Source organism: Maniola jurtina, chromosome 8 (assembly GCF_905333055.1).
Source record: "Maniola jurtina chromosome 8, ilManJurt1.1, whole genome shotgun sequence".
NCBI lineage: Eukaryota > Metazoa > Arthropoda > Insecta > Lepidoptera > Nymphalidae > Maniola > Maniola jurtina.
Genome location: NC_060036.1, coordinates 1,449,278 through 1,464,012, shown reverse-complemented (window position 1 = coordinate 1,464,012; position 14,735 = coordinate 1,449,278). Strand labels below are relative to the sequence as shown.

The 14,735-nt window shown below is 37.0% G+C and overlaps 1 protein-coding gene across 3 annotated transcripts in view; it reads right to left on the bottom strand.

Moving 5' to 3' along the window:
* The window catches only part of LOC123867523 (myc box-dependent-interacting protein 1), a 98,133-nt gene that overhangs the window by 58,746 nt on the left and 24,652 nt on the right, over positions 1 to 14,735 (bottom strand). The gene's annotated exons all lie outside the window — the stretch shown is intronic.

Here is a 14,735-nt window from a genome sequence, read left to right as displayed (position 1 = left end):
CCAGGTCAATGTCGTGAGATGGTCCGAAACGTATTCGCAGCCATATAGGTTAGAGTGCGGCGTGCGACAGGGGGGCTTAACTTCCCCTAAGCTCTTTAACCTTTATGTCAACGCACTGATAGAGTCGCTTAGCACTACTCATGTTGGTTGCCATATTGACGGAGTATGTCTCAACAACATCAGTTACGCAGATGACATGGTGTTGCTCAGTGCTTCTGTTTGTGGCTTGGCAAAATTGTTAAGCATGTGTGAAAGCTACGCCCGCAGTCACGGGTTAACGTATAATGTAAAAAAAAGCGAATGCATGGTCTTTCAGGCCAAAGAGAAACCAGTGCCCTCAAACGTACCACCCATTAAGTTATACGGTACCCCCTTAAAGAGGGTGTTTCAGTTCAAATACCTAGGGCATCTGGTGTCTTTTGACCTGAAAGACGATGCTGACATAGAGAGAGAACGCAGGGCATTGTCTATTAGAGCGAACATGATCGCTCGCAGGTTTGCTCGTTGTACTATTCCTGTAAAAGTAACGCTCTTTAGAGCTTACTGCACTTCTTTTTACACGAGTAGCCTGTGGGTGGACTACACGCAGAAACAGTACAATGCCCTGCGTGTCCAGTACAATAATGCATTCAGGATGCTATTGGGCCTGCCTCGTTACTGCAGCGCGTCGGGTATGTTCGCGGATGCGCATGTGGATTGCTTTTATACTACCATGCGTAAGCGGTGCACATCCCTGGTGCGCAGGGTACGGGCTAGTTCCAATGCCATCCTGAGGGCATTTGCTGACAGGTTTGATTGTCAGTACCTGAACCATTGTCATATGGTGCACATGCTGACTAATCAAGCCTGTCTTAGATATAGTATTAGGATTAAGTAATTAGATAGATATAAGATCACTAACATTAGTTTTAAGGTGTGTTATTACTAACAATTATGATCAATTTTATGGTCGAAGTAAAGGATTTTTATTTTTATTTTTATTTTATTTTTATTTTTTTTTATATTTCTATATTTCAATTTTTTGACTTGTAACATTGTGACATATATTTATTTTTTATCTGTGACTCCAGGAGTACCTACCTACTAATGTTTAATTTTCTTTAAATATGACTGTAACTTCTTTTGCTAATTTATATATTGAATTGTTTAATTTCTATTGATTAAAAACGATATTTTATGTACTTATTGAAAATGTATTGAAAATGTATATAAAGATAGTTAATTTTGCACGCCATGTTATGGCAGATTGTGATACGTATCTACTTAAAATTTATGTAACATCTTTTTTACTTACAATCTTGCAATAAAGGAATTGAATTGAATTGAATTGAATACCTACTGCATAAAGATAGAAACTTAAGTCTGTAGTCTTAAGATTTCTGTAATAATATTTGAGACACTGATGTTATAACGGACGATATGGAGAAGATTGATTTACTTATTATCAAATATTTGAAGGTCATATTCTCAAAGGCGAAACATTGTTTACGCTTAGTGGTCGTGAGTAGCAACTGGTATTTCCTTATATTTTCAGAAAACAGTATTTAAATGAGGATTTTCTGTTTGTGTCCAGTTTTGGCAAAATGATAGCACGTAGGCTGTTGCAAGGTACTCGTAGAATACCAACTACGAAAAGTTTAAATAAAAAAATGAAAATGAAGAAATTAACTATGTGTCACCTTGATTACAAAAGTAATTAAATTAAACCCTTGAAAATTGGAATGATGAAATTCAATATCAAATTTTTGCCTACTCAAAATCGATCCAATTGATTCCAAACGCCTTTATTATACAGGTTGTTTTGAGACAAGCCTAAAACCTATGAATTATGAAGTACTTATCTAGTCTGAGAATTCCTCGCAGCATTTAGGTCGCTCGGTACAAATAAACGTCATATTTTACGAATTACTATTTACACACAGTCCGTGACCTATTTTGCGTTTCTGTCGATGAGGACGGGCACTGCTGATTGTTTAACGATTTTTTTACTAATAAACCTTCAGCTTTTCCAAACTGGTGCCCACTTTAGTAATCGACTAGGAAAAAGATCAATTTTTTTCGCTATATCCAATTTCAAGTTTCAGACATGCAAATCTATCTGTAAAATGGCTTTTTTATTGAATATAGGAAAATTGATTTTAACAGTGAAACAGAGATCTGCAGAGATCATATTAATTGTTTTACGCTTCGAAGTCAACAAGATTTTTATGTTTGACTGCGTCTGTTGCCAATGCGATTCTCTCCAGTCACCATAATGCTTACTCGACACACAAATTCTAACAATAGCTGCCACTATGTATTTAGGTAGGTTCGTGCATAACCAACATCGTCATAAGGATGTTTATTGTTTGAACTAAACAACGGGCAGATAATTACCTAGTTTACATCCAGTAAAGGCTAGCGCATCCGTAGAAATGCGCTGTAGGAAATTCATACACGCCGCGTCGGTTTGCCCATTGACTATTACGATTTTGTTGCTTAGCGATTTCTTTAAAACTTCTTCTGAGATCAGTACCTTTTCTAAGATGGCAACTATGACTCTTCCTATTCACTAATTGTAATAAGAGCTAGTTTCATTCATCCTAATAAATGTGAAAGTACTAGTATGTTTGTATGTTGGTTTTCTTTCAATTACATCGTAGCGGTTCCAAGGGATTGTGGATATAGTTAAAGCCCTACATGTATGACTGTGCTGAATACATATCGTACTGGCTAAATCGCTTGGCGACACGGCTTTGCCGGTATGGCGGTAACTAGCCACGGCCGAAGCCTCTCACCAGATCAGACTAGTAATTTAGATATTAAAACCTATTCCGGATTTCCGGAAATAGATCCCAAGACCTACTACAATAAGACCACAGCACTTACCACCAGGGAGGTCGTCAAACTAATTAGTCTAGGTGATGGCTTCGAGGAACGCCCAACTATCGCTTAACTAAGCTAATGTTTGCAAAAGCCCTTATTAGTGCATCAGGCGTAGTTAGGGAAACAACAGCAGTAGCTATACAAAATATTTTGTACGCGCGCCGGTAATTTGAGTAATGTGTGTAATGAAAAGAATACCTAAGCCTATTAACTTCAAACATGAAACTTGTAAGTAAGGTAAGGATATGTATACGTTTACTACGTTTACAGGTTTATTAATGCAAGAATGAATGATGTGCAACAATAATTAATTAATATTTATCAAGTATTTGAGGTCTAATTGCATTGTTTGGATTATTTTGTTGCCTTTCTGACTGTCAGTCTGTCTGTCTGCCCGTCCGTCGTGTCTATAGTAGGTACTTGACCTAGAATCATGAAATTTGACAAGTAGATAGTTAGGTAGGTTTTATAGCACAAGTAAAGGAAAAAATCCGAAAACCGTGAATTTGTGGTTACATCACAAAACAAGTGTAAATTAAAAATTTATAACACCCCCGACGATCCAAAGTATCTGAGTTATCCAAAACATCATTTTCAAATAAATAATTATGTATTTAGGCAACGTCCATCTTGACAGCTTGACATTTGTCTATTGACATAATATTATGAACCTAACGGTTATCTAACCTTCTTTTCTACAAGAAAACTAGAAAAAAGCTGATAACTCTTAAACGGCTAAACCAATTTTTTTAGATTATAGCTAAGAACACTCTCGATCAAGCCACCTTTCAAACAAAAAAAACTAAATTAAAATCGGTTCATTCGTTTAGGCGCTACGATGCCACAGACAGATACACAGATACACAGATACACAGATACACACGTCAAACTTATAACACCCCTCTTTTTGGGTCGGGGGTTAAAAAATTAAAATGTGTTCATGACAAATAAATTAGTAGGTATTTGCAATTTTCAAAGAAAGATAACTATACCAAATGGGGTATCATGTGAAAGGGCTTTACCCGTACGTTCTAAAACGGATCTTTATTTATTTTTATGCATAATAGTTTTTGATTTATCGTGCAAAATGTCGTGCTAAAACTCGAGAACGAACCCTGTGTACCTTTTCAGGTCCCATCAGCTAAATAGATTTTGATGAAATTTAGTACAGAAATCGCTAGCATCTGGAGCCACAAACTCGTACATACGGAATTACATGGGCTACTTTTTATGCCAGAAAATCAAAGAGTTCCCACGGGATTTTTAAATACTAAAAACCACGAGGACGAAGTCGCTCGCGAATGTATTTATTATGATATATTTTAGAATCTAAAATCTAGATACTAAATCATTAAGAGCTATGACTGATAATAAACAAGTAGGTATTATGAATGTTTAAAATTCTATTTCGACCGTCATTGTTGGGCACTTGTACACCGGCTTCAACTGGACAATGGGCATCTGTGATCTATTATGCGATTACTGCATTCGGTACTTTAGACTCTAAGCTAATGGGCACAAGGGTCATAAACAGTGGTTTAATGCCACTGATGCCATGTCAAGGTTTACAGGCGTTAACAATGTCACGCGAAGAATTTAACAAAGGTGTTTTTCTAATCCCACTTATAACGTACCTATTTAAAACTCATAGAATACATTGATTCATAGGTTATTCATGACTGCAACCGTAGATGTAGAAAATAAATGGCTAGTCGCTAGCCAAAGACTTTTTTAACCCCCGACCCAAAAAGAGGGGTGTTATAAGTTTGACGTGTGTATCTGTGTATCTGTGTATCTGTGTGTCTGTGTATCTGTGTGTCTGTGTATCTGTGTATCTGTGTATCTGTGTATCTGTGTATCTGTGTATCTGTGTATCTGTGTATCTGTCTGTGGCATCGTAGCGCCTAAACGAATGAACCGATTTTAATTTATTTTTGTTTGAAAGGTGGCTTGATCGAGAGTGTTCTTAGCTATAATTCAAAAAAATTGGTGCAGCCGTTTAAGAGTTATCAGCTCTTTTCTAGTTTTCTTGTAGAAAAGAAGGTTACATAACCGTTAGGTTCATAATATTATGTCAATTGACAAAATATGTCAAGCTGTCAAGATAGACGTTGCCTTGATACATAATTATTTATTTGAAAATGATGTTTTGGAAAACTCAGATACTTTGTCGGGGGTGTTATAAATTTTTAATTTACACTTGTTAATTAATGGAGTCAACTCTAGTGAATATTTTAGTAATCGTAAAGAGAGACCTAGATCTAGCTAACCCTAGATCCGTATATTAGAGGTATAGCCACAGCAGATAACTGAGGAGGCTCCTGAGGTAGTGGAGAGGTGCGTGGGGGAGACAACTGCGGGTGAAACATTATTAACTTTACATAGGTGATTACTTTACTTCAGATGCAAAAAGTTCATACTCTTCCTCTAGAAAAAAAATATCGAGTCATATCGTGTTCAGAAGGTAAGTAGGATCGTGTTTTTTTTTAATTTCCATGTGCCTCTGTAGGTTGGTAATAGGTTTCAATAAGTGTGCTCAACTTTACTATTTTTAAATATTTCCTAGGGAACCCTAAAAACGAAAATCAAGTATAATTAAAAAAAATGTCTATTTAAAAGGCCAAGTTAGCGTAATGATCGTGTGAAACACGCCGGAGATCGACAAACGGAAAATAGAAAGCAAACGGAAGATGTGTGTCGCGCTGCGCATACGCAGGTGGATCCGGGGGGAGCGGGTGGGAAAGCGTGCGAGCAGGACAAGCGATAGCCGGAACAGAATTAGCGTATGGTCACACTAGCGACATCGACAAGACAAAAATTTCGGCGACCATTGATTAATATTATAATTTTATATTTAAACCAAACATATTAATTATTTTTTTTAAATTTATAATTTAATATTAATTAACATTAATATTAATTATTATTAATTAATTTTATATGATTCAATGTCCATTCTGGTGCATCAAAAACCTGGTCAGGAATCAGGATGGGATAGACAGGACAAAATGTCCTACTTGTACAGATAGAACACAGTGACAGAATAATAGAATTTAATTTAAATTAGAAAAAAACTTATTATCACAATATGGTGATCATCACAATTATTAGATGAGTTTATGGAACTTTAGCTACAATTATGAATTGTTGCCAAGACCTTCCCGCTTTTGCCTAACAGTTTTACCAAGCGTGGCTTCATCATCATAATCATCATCTGGAAGGAAGAGATCCTGGCTCACTACTGAGCAAGGTCTCATCTCCGAATTAGAAAGGGTTCGGTCATAGTCCAGTCCAAGTGCGGATCGGCAGACTTCACACCTCTTTGAGAACATTGTGGAGAATCCATATATCATCACGATGTTTTCCTTCACTCTTAAAGCAAGTAATATATTTAATTGCTGAAAACGCACATAGCTTCGAAAATTTAGATGCATGCCCGAGATTGAACCTCGGACCTTTGGAATAAGAGGCTGTATTAACCACTAGGTTATTACCGCTTGACTTACATTTATCAATAATGACGATGATGATTGTACTGCAATAATTAATGACTAAATCTAGGCCAACCAAGGCCCAAGAAAAAAGTGCTTTAAAACAAAAATCATAACCCTTCCTTTTGGCTTTGCCGCAGTCGGGTAATAAATCCAGTGTGACTAAAGCTTAGCTAAAGCTAGGTTTAGCAAATAAAGGAAAGGGACGGGCCAAGTTGTAAAGCCATAGAACATAGAACTTCTCGTTTTCTGAGAAACTAGAGAGACGTATGGCCTCATTGAAGAACTTGTTATTGATACGACAGCAATGCCGCTTGAGTAAACAACGTTTTTGTAATTAGATGTAGGTCAAATTCGCGAAGCTGTGAAAAGATCTGCCCGACCGACCGGTTAGGTCAACAATGATCTTGAACCACAAACGGAGAATCATGAACGAACTGACAGTAAAAAGATAAGCAAAAAGTTATACACGAAGGTTATGGTGAATTCTACAGTAAATAGAAATGTTTTGTGAATTGTCACAGATTCCAGAGGTTATTGTACACAAATTACCATAGCATTATTTAAATACTGAATTCTAATTCTTTCAAGAGGTACTTATAAATTATAGTAAACATGATTTTTTTTGCTAATAAACTACGTTACTATAGTACTTTTAAAGTAACTAGCGAAATAACAATAAAGAAGTCGTTAGAAAAAACTTTCAATGAAGGTTATGGTGAATATAATAGTAGAACAAGTGTAAATTAAAAATTTATAACACCCCCGACAAGTGAAGGTTACAGTAACTAGAAAAGAGCTGATAACTTTCAAACGGCTGAACTGATTTTCTTGAATTATAGCTAAGAACACTGTCGATTAAGCCACTTTTCAAACAAAAAAAACTAAATTAAAATCGGTTCATTAGTTTCGGAGCTACGATGCCACAGACAGATACACAGATACACCGATACACAGATACACACGTCAAACTTATAACACCCCTCTTTTTGGGTCGGGGGTAAAAAGATTCAGTTGAACGCAGAGTTCTCTACAAATATTTAATTAAATAGTATCTCATTTTATAATAGACCTTGAATAGGACGACCCCGATGATTGCAGTGTTAGTTACAAGGCAACAAGTGCACATGAAATAATCGGTAATAATATCTTGTGTTAACCACATCGAAGGTTTTAGCATAGTAATAAAAATAGTATTTGCTACTAACATGCGATGTAGATTAAACATCCCAATTTCATCATAAGCCTCCGAGATCACGCCTTTGCCTTAGTGACATTTGCCGGTACTGTTTAGCTCGTAAGGCAAACCACATACAGTTACAATAATACGTCTTCCGGTCCTGGCCGTAGCTAGGAGGGAGGGGCGGGGGGCGACAACCCCCCGTAATTCTAGACATAGACCCCCTCCCCCCCCCCCCCCCCCCCTATAACATCCTTCTTTTTGGGTCGGGGGTTAAAAAACTATGTACAGGCATTGTCAAGTCTTCGTTCTAGGCAGGTTTCCGTATTTTTCGTCGTGCCCATCCCCGCTAGAGTCTCGGCCACCCAGATCGCTGAGAACTTTCCGAAATAAGACTAGGGATGGAAATGGACGTTTGCAGACAGTAAAGTCTAGACCCTCAGGTAAGACTGCGAACCTGTAAGGCAGATAGGCACGTGTGTAGCCGTTATAAGGCAGACACGCCTGCGGCTTGGGTGTCTCGGACGTTCACTCGCCGCATTCCTACGCCTGATAAATAAATATATTACGAAAGCCGAACAAGTTATGGCTTTTGTGATGGTGGGATCAATAGTAGCTCACTCTGTCAATAGTTAAGAACTCCGTTTATTTCTATTGAACACGTGACATAGAAATTAAATAATACAAATTAATTATTATTAGAAAGGTCAAATGAAATCTTCTAGGCCACCTAGGCCATTGACGTTTATGAGAATGGGTTTCAACTACAATCTCACGAGCCCTGATTATCTATGACATTGAAATAATGAATACGGGAGAAACGAATTTTGTAACATCAAAAACGGGAAGTCTTCTTACTAGAAATGATACAGCAGATTAGAACCGCTTGATCTAGCGAAATAATGTGTGCAATTTAATCCATATTACATATAGCAAAATATAGTACCTATTTATTACAAACGCGGAAGCGTGTTTTTCTTCCTGTTACCTTTTCTAGGTTCAACCGTTGAGCACAGATATAAATAATTATGTAATTTTAAAGAAGAAAAAGAGCCTTTTATCCCCGAAAATCATCCGACTGATTTTTTAAAATTCTGTCGATCGGTTGACATATCTGTACCTGTATAGTCAATTTTGCAATAGTACCATATAATAATAATTACTACAGCTTCAATCTATGGTATCTGTATCAAATCAAGTACAATCATGATCGTTTAATGTAAATTCGTTTATAATAATCCCGTCCGTATATTTGCACGGTTTGATTCATTGGCTATAAATATTGCAATAAACGACGTCTTACTCCACAAATAAATTCACGAATGCGTAGCTCTTGAATCTTGACCTCATTTCTTTTTTAGATCGAAGCAAAGCTTGTTCAGTACCATTTGCAATAAAATCCTACTTTTCTAATAATTTTAGGTTTATTTCGTGGATTCACAAGTACATACTTTTCAAAAATTACAATGAAAAAAGCCCTTGTAAAAAGCATTATGATAAAGATGCACGGTGGGTATTGAAACTCCCTTATGGCATTTCGCATGGTTGTAGTGTTTATACTTAAGTATATAATTTAGTTTTTAAATTTAAAAGATTTTATTTTAAAAAGGTTGTTTACTTTTAACTTACACATATTTATTAATTTGAACAATCTTTATCTTGTGCATATGAATGCAAAATTAGAGTAATTTTAAGTAAAAATAGTTCTTACGCTAGCCCAAATATTCAGCCGGCATTGCGGCCTTGTTTTCATTTTCGTTAAGTACCTCGTGGTCCGAATCGGATTGGAAGACACCGATAAGTGACATAATAGGTACCTACACTATAAGAGCGCTAACACACTGCGGGACACCATGGCGACGACGCCAGCTACGTATCCAATCAATTCGTATTGAAATGTATGGATGGCAGTTAATTCACTTGGCTTTGGTCTGGCGACGTCGTCACTTTAGAAGCGTAACCACGGCGGCCGCTATGCGGAGACTGGATACTCTGGCGACCTGCGAGATGATTCGCTAACTCTGAATGATAACCGAGCTCATTTGACATTGGTTGGTTTTAAATACATTACTGCTTAACTGAGTTATATTGAAGTAATGTTTCGTAGAAAACCTTTAATGGATTGGATAATGAATTATCCACACACTGAAGTGTTAGATACTAAGTTGGGGAATGGCGCGACGCGTAGTCAAGACACCGTCATTTTGTGTACAAGTAAGTTACGCCTTTCTCACTTATTGGTCAATTGATCGCCAGGATGGGCATCCGCGTGTTTGTGTTCCCTACTGTTGTATTGTTATTGTCCTATTTATTTGGCAACCTCGTTTGGCTACGGTAGGTAGCCATGGCTACGTAACGAGCGACTTCGCCGGCGTCCCAGTGAGTTAGGGCTCTTATAATAATGTAAATCGCCGACGCGTCGTGACTCATTTGATTATGTCGTTCAACCATAATGCACCGTTTAATATGGCATTACTGAGACTAATTAATTCCTCTTTAATGACATCGATTTTTACACTTATCGATGTTTAATCGATTTATATATTTGGAATCTTTAGAACATCGAACAACTCAATTTGTATGATCGATCTACTCTCTACATTGGGTAGCGTTCTGAAGATTTTTTGTTCTAAAACCACCTTCTCTATTCTGTGGACTGTGAGTTGTGACCGCACATTCGTCGCTGAAACAAATGATTGCATGGGCATAGCTAACTACGAGGGGTGGCTGAAAAGTTCTGAGCCTAAGGCACTTGCATTCGTGCTAATTACTCATCCGGCGGGTCACTAGTTGAGCGACATCTACCCACTATATAAGAAAAGTTTCATGTCATTAGCTTCATTAAGCTTTGAGTAATTGAACCGTGAACATCAACATGTCTGAGTCATCGCTGCAGTTAACGAAATTGGAACATCGCGCCGTCATAAAATTCCTCGTAAAAAAGGGGAAAACAGCAAAAGAAATTTTTGAAGAAATGTCTAGTGTATACGGAGAATCTGGACCGTCGTCAGCCACGGTTAAACGATGGACACGCCTATTCCAACAAGGCCGAGAGACTCTGGAAGACGACCCCCGCTCGGGCCGGCCGAACACCGCAGTCACTGATGAAAACATCGAAAAAGTAAAAAAAATTGTACTGGACGATCGGCGAGTAAAATTGTGGCAGATAGCAGAAGAGCTGAGCATCAGTAAGGAACGAGTTGGAGACATTATGCATAATCATTTGCATATGAATAAAGTCAGTGCGCGTTGGGTGCCTAAAATGCTCACGCCACTGGACAAGCAGCGACGAGTTGAAACTTCCGAAGAATTTATAGACCTGTGCAAGGACAATTTGGAGGAAATTTGCACTCGTATTGTCACCGTTGATGAAACGTGGATCCGACAATACGACCCGGAGTCGAAACAAGAGTCAATGCAATGGACAGAGAAGGGGGAAAAGCCGCCGAAGAAGTTCAAGGTGGAAAAATCGGCTTCCAAACTCATGGCCACCATTTTTTGGGATTGCGAAGGAGTTTTACTCATAGATTACCTCCAAAAAAAAACTACGATGAATGCAGAGTATTATGCAGGGCTTTTGAAAAAAGTTCGCGAAGCCATTGTTGAAAAAAGAAGAGGCAAAATCAGCAAAGGAATTTTGTTTCTGCAAGACAATGCGCCGGTTCACACAGCGCGCATTGCGAGGCAAGCCTTGCGAGAAACTGGATTCGATGAAGTGAACCACCCTCCCTATAGTCCAGATCTGGCCCCTAGCGACTATTTTCTATTTAAAAATTTGAAAAAGGACCTTCGGGGACGAAGATTTGGAGATGATGAAGAGATGAAGGCGGCCGTAAATGAACATTTTCAAGCTAAAGACGCGGCTTATTTTTTTTCAGGGATACAAGCCCTCTATAAAAGATGTCAAAAGTGCATTGAAGTCCATGGGGACTATATTGAAAAATAAATTTTATTTAGATTTTTATCTAGACTTTTAATGCCCTAGGCTCAGAACTTTTCAGCCACCCCTCGTATGCCCATGCAAAAAATCACATCGATCCGTTGCTCCATTGCGACGTGATTGAAAGACAAATCAACCAACAAACACACTTTCGCATTTATATTTATAATCCATACTAATATTATAAATGCGAAAGAATGTCTGTCTATCTGTCTGTCTGGCTACCTTTTCACGGCCCAACAGTGTAACCGATTCTGATGAAATTTGGTACAGGATTACCTTATATCCCGGGGATGGGCATAGGCTATTTTTTATACTGGAAAATCAAAGAGTTCCCGCGGGATTCCTAAAGACTCATCCACTTAACTTTGGAAATTTGGTACTTCGAAATAGGCAACTTTTTATCCCGGAAAATCAAACAGTTCCCACAGGATCTATAAAAATCTAAATCCACGCGGACGAAGTCGCGGGCATTCTCTAGTAATTTATAATATTCAGTAAAAATAAAATTTTCAGACATTACACTCTTCAGGGACCATTGAAATCAAATAAATTATCCTTCCGCGGATGACATCACAACTAAGCGACCAAGGAACGGGTAAAAAAAGAGAAAGAGATAAAGAAACTATAATTTATAGACATCTATATTAAATGTTTTATGGAAACAATACTAGTGGTATCAAAGTATAACAATATTTTCCCTATACATTACGTAACATTGCTATATTTAACTACAGATTTCAAGTAATAGGTATACCTAATTCATCATGTATTTAGGTTACTCGTGTCGAACGAAAATTTTAATAGCTTACTAGGTAGGTACATTATGAAAGGAGATTGCTGCAAAAATGAATTACACTCAGCATTTCTAAACTCATCTAGTTTCAACACAGAGTGGGCGTGGAGTAGAGCCATAAAATGAAATAGCTGGTGTTTAATGAAATTAAGAACCAAATGCAAGTAAGATTTTACAATAAAACACACGTTGGTGCTTACAATGAAATAGAACGTATGATAAAGACGATCATAACTACAAGTTCCCGTCACATCCCAAGTACGCGTCCATCTTAGGTCACAACATCACTTTCCATCAGGTGTGATTGTGGTCAAGCGCTTGCAAGATGTTAGCGTACATAGGAACAGACGGCGAGAAGCGACTTAGTTTTATAGTATGTAAAGAAGAGATAGAATTTGAACATGTGCAGCCCCGGATTCCACTGACCCAATCAGGTAGAATGCATTTGAAAACGCAACATACCTACAAGGTAGATATAAAGTGGGTATAAATAACTGACGAAACTTGTTTGGTTAGATGATAGATCCAGTTACCGTTGTATTGACTTTGGACGCGCGGGGAACTAGTTGTAAAGGCATTTTTGTTAGAATGAATGGTTGAGCAGACATGTTTTGTTTTAAATAAATCGTCTACATATTAATAAAAAAATAAAAATCATGTTCAACTTTGAGATGATGTTTTGTATTGAATAAATAATGTATTTTTAACCCCCGACCCAAAAAGAGGGGTGTTATAAGTTTGACGTGTGTATCTGCGTATCTGTCTGTTGCATCGTAGCTCCTAAACTAATGAACCAATTTTAAATAAGTTTTTTTTTTGTTTCAAAGGTGGCTTGATCGAGAGTGTTCTTAGCTATAATCTAAGAAAATCGATTCAGCCGTTTGAAAGTTATCCGCTCTTTTCTAGTTACTGTAACCTTCACTTGTCGGGGGTGTTATAAATTTTTAATTTACACCTGTGTACGCCAGTATAAGATTAGATTAGACACAGATTAAAGGAGCAAAAGCACAACGGTTTTAATCTACAGACAAAAACGAGGATCTATTCTTTTTTGATCACAGAGATGCAGAAAAAAACATTTTAGAAATCTACAAGATGAAAAGGAAAATTGATTTTTTGTACCATTAGCAAGGGTCTCCCTCAGAATTAGTAGGGTTTAGCCGCGCACACCAAGAGCGGATTGGCAGTCTTCACAAAATTTTGTCAGTTTTATACATAGAGAACTCTCATGCTGAATGCTGGTTGCCTCACAACTTTTATTAAGCCTAAACTACCGTTTTCTAAGGAATTTCAATATTCAAAACAATTTGTTCCAAAGGGAAGCTACAATTAATTATGCAGACGAAGTCGCAAAATAATAGCTAGTGATTAAAAAGTAGGTAGTTGAACTTGAAACGACACATGATATTAATTAATACGAATACCTATCACATACGACTGCGTCCATAACAATAAACAATAAAAGCGGTTGCCAAAATAAAAATCAAACAAAACCAAATCGAGTTCGATCGCATTAACGCATTGCCAAAATCTACATATAAATGACGCAATCGATTGCAAAGAATTTAACATTTAAAGTATATTTCTATGGTTATCTGAGAAATTGAGACATTACAAAGGAAATTATTAATTATTTTATTCGTTATCATCATCATGATTAACACATAGCCCGGCCACTACTTAGAATGGGTCTCCCTCGGAATGAAGAGGGTTTAGGCCGTAATCTGCCACACTGGTCCATTGCGGATTGGCAGACTTCACACCTTTGACAACATTATAGAAACAGATCTCCTCAAGCCTAAAAATCATTTGCAAAGAATTCACAAAATTAAATTATGATTCGATGATTGTAGTCATTGTCACTTTGGTAGTAATTTAAAGAAAAGAAAGTCATAAAACTGCAAGTTTCTTATGATGATTATACTTTAAGAAATTGAGAAATTAGCACTTAGCGGTGATGACTTGATATTGGTAGGGAAAAGTATAAATCACTTTATAAAAACTTTAAAAGACTTGAAGTAAAGACATTAAAACGTAATGGCTTTGCCTCAAGGCTAGTGGAACTGATCATAGTTGAATGGATACAAGTATAATTTACTAATGTTTACATTCAAAGAGAAAGTGAGTAATCTAGTTATGCCCTGCATCACTTAAGACAACAATAATATCATTATAACTTGACTCTTAATAATTGAAGCTAAAAGTAACTTTTATAAGTATACTTTGATGGTGACATTGATGGCTTTATTCTTGGCAAGCTTTTTGGATCTTCAAGCTTTTTCTTCGTCACTTGATAAAAGTGAAAGTGTGTTAGTAGTAGTGCCCTGTATAACTTAAGATATCATTATAACTTGTTTTTTTAATAAACCAACTTAAACGCGTATATTTTGTTGGTGATGAACTTATTCTTTGCAACTTTTTTATCTTCAAGTTTTTGGATTCTTTAAAAAATAGACTCATAAT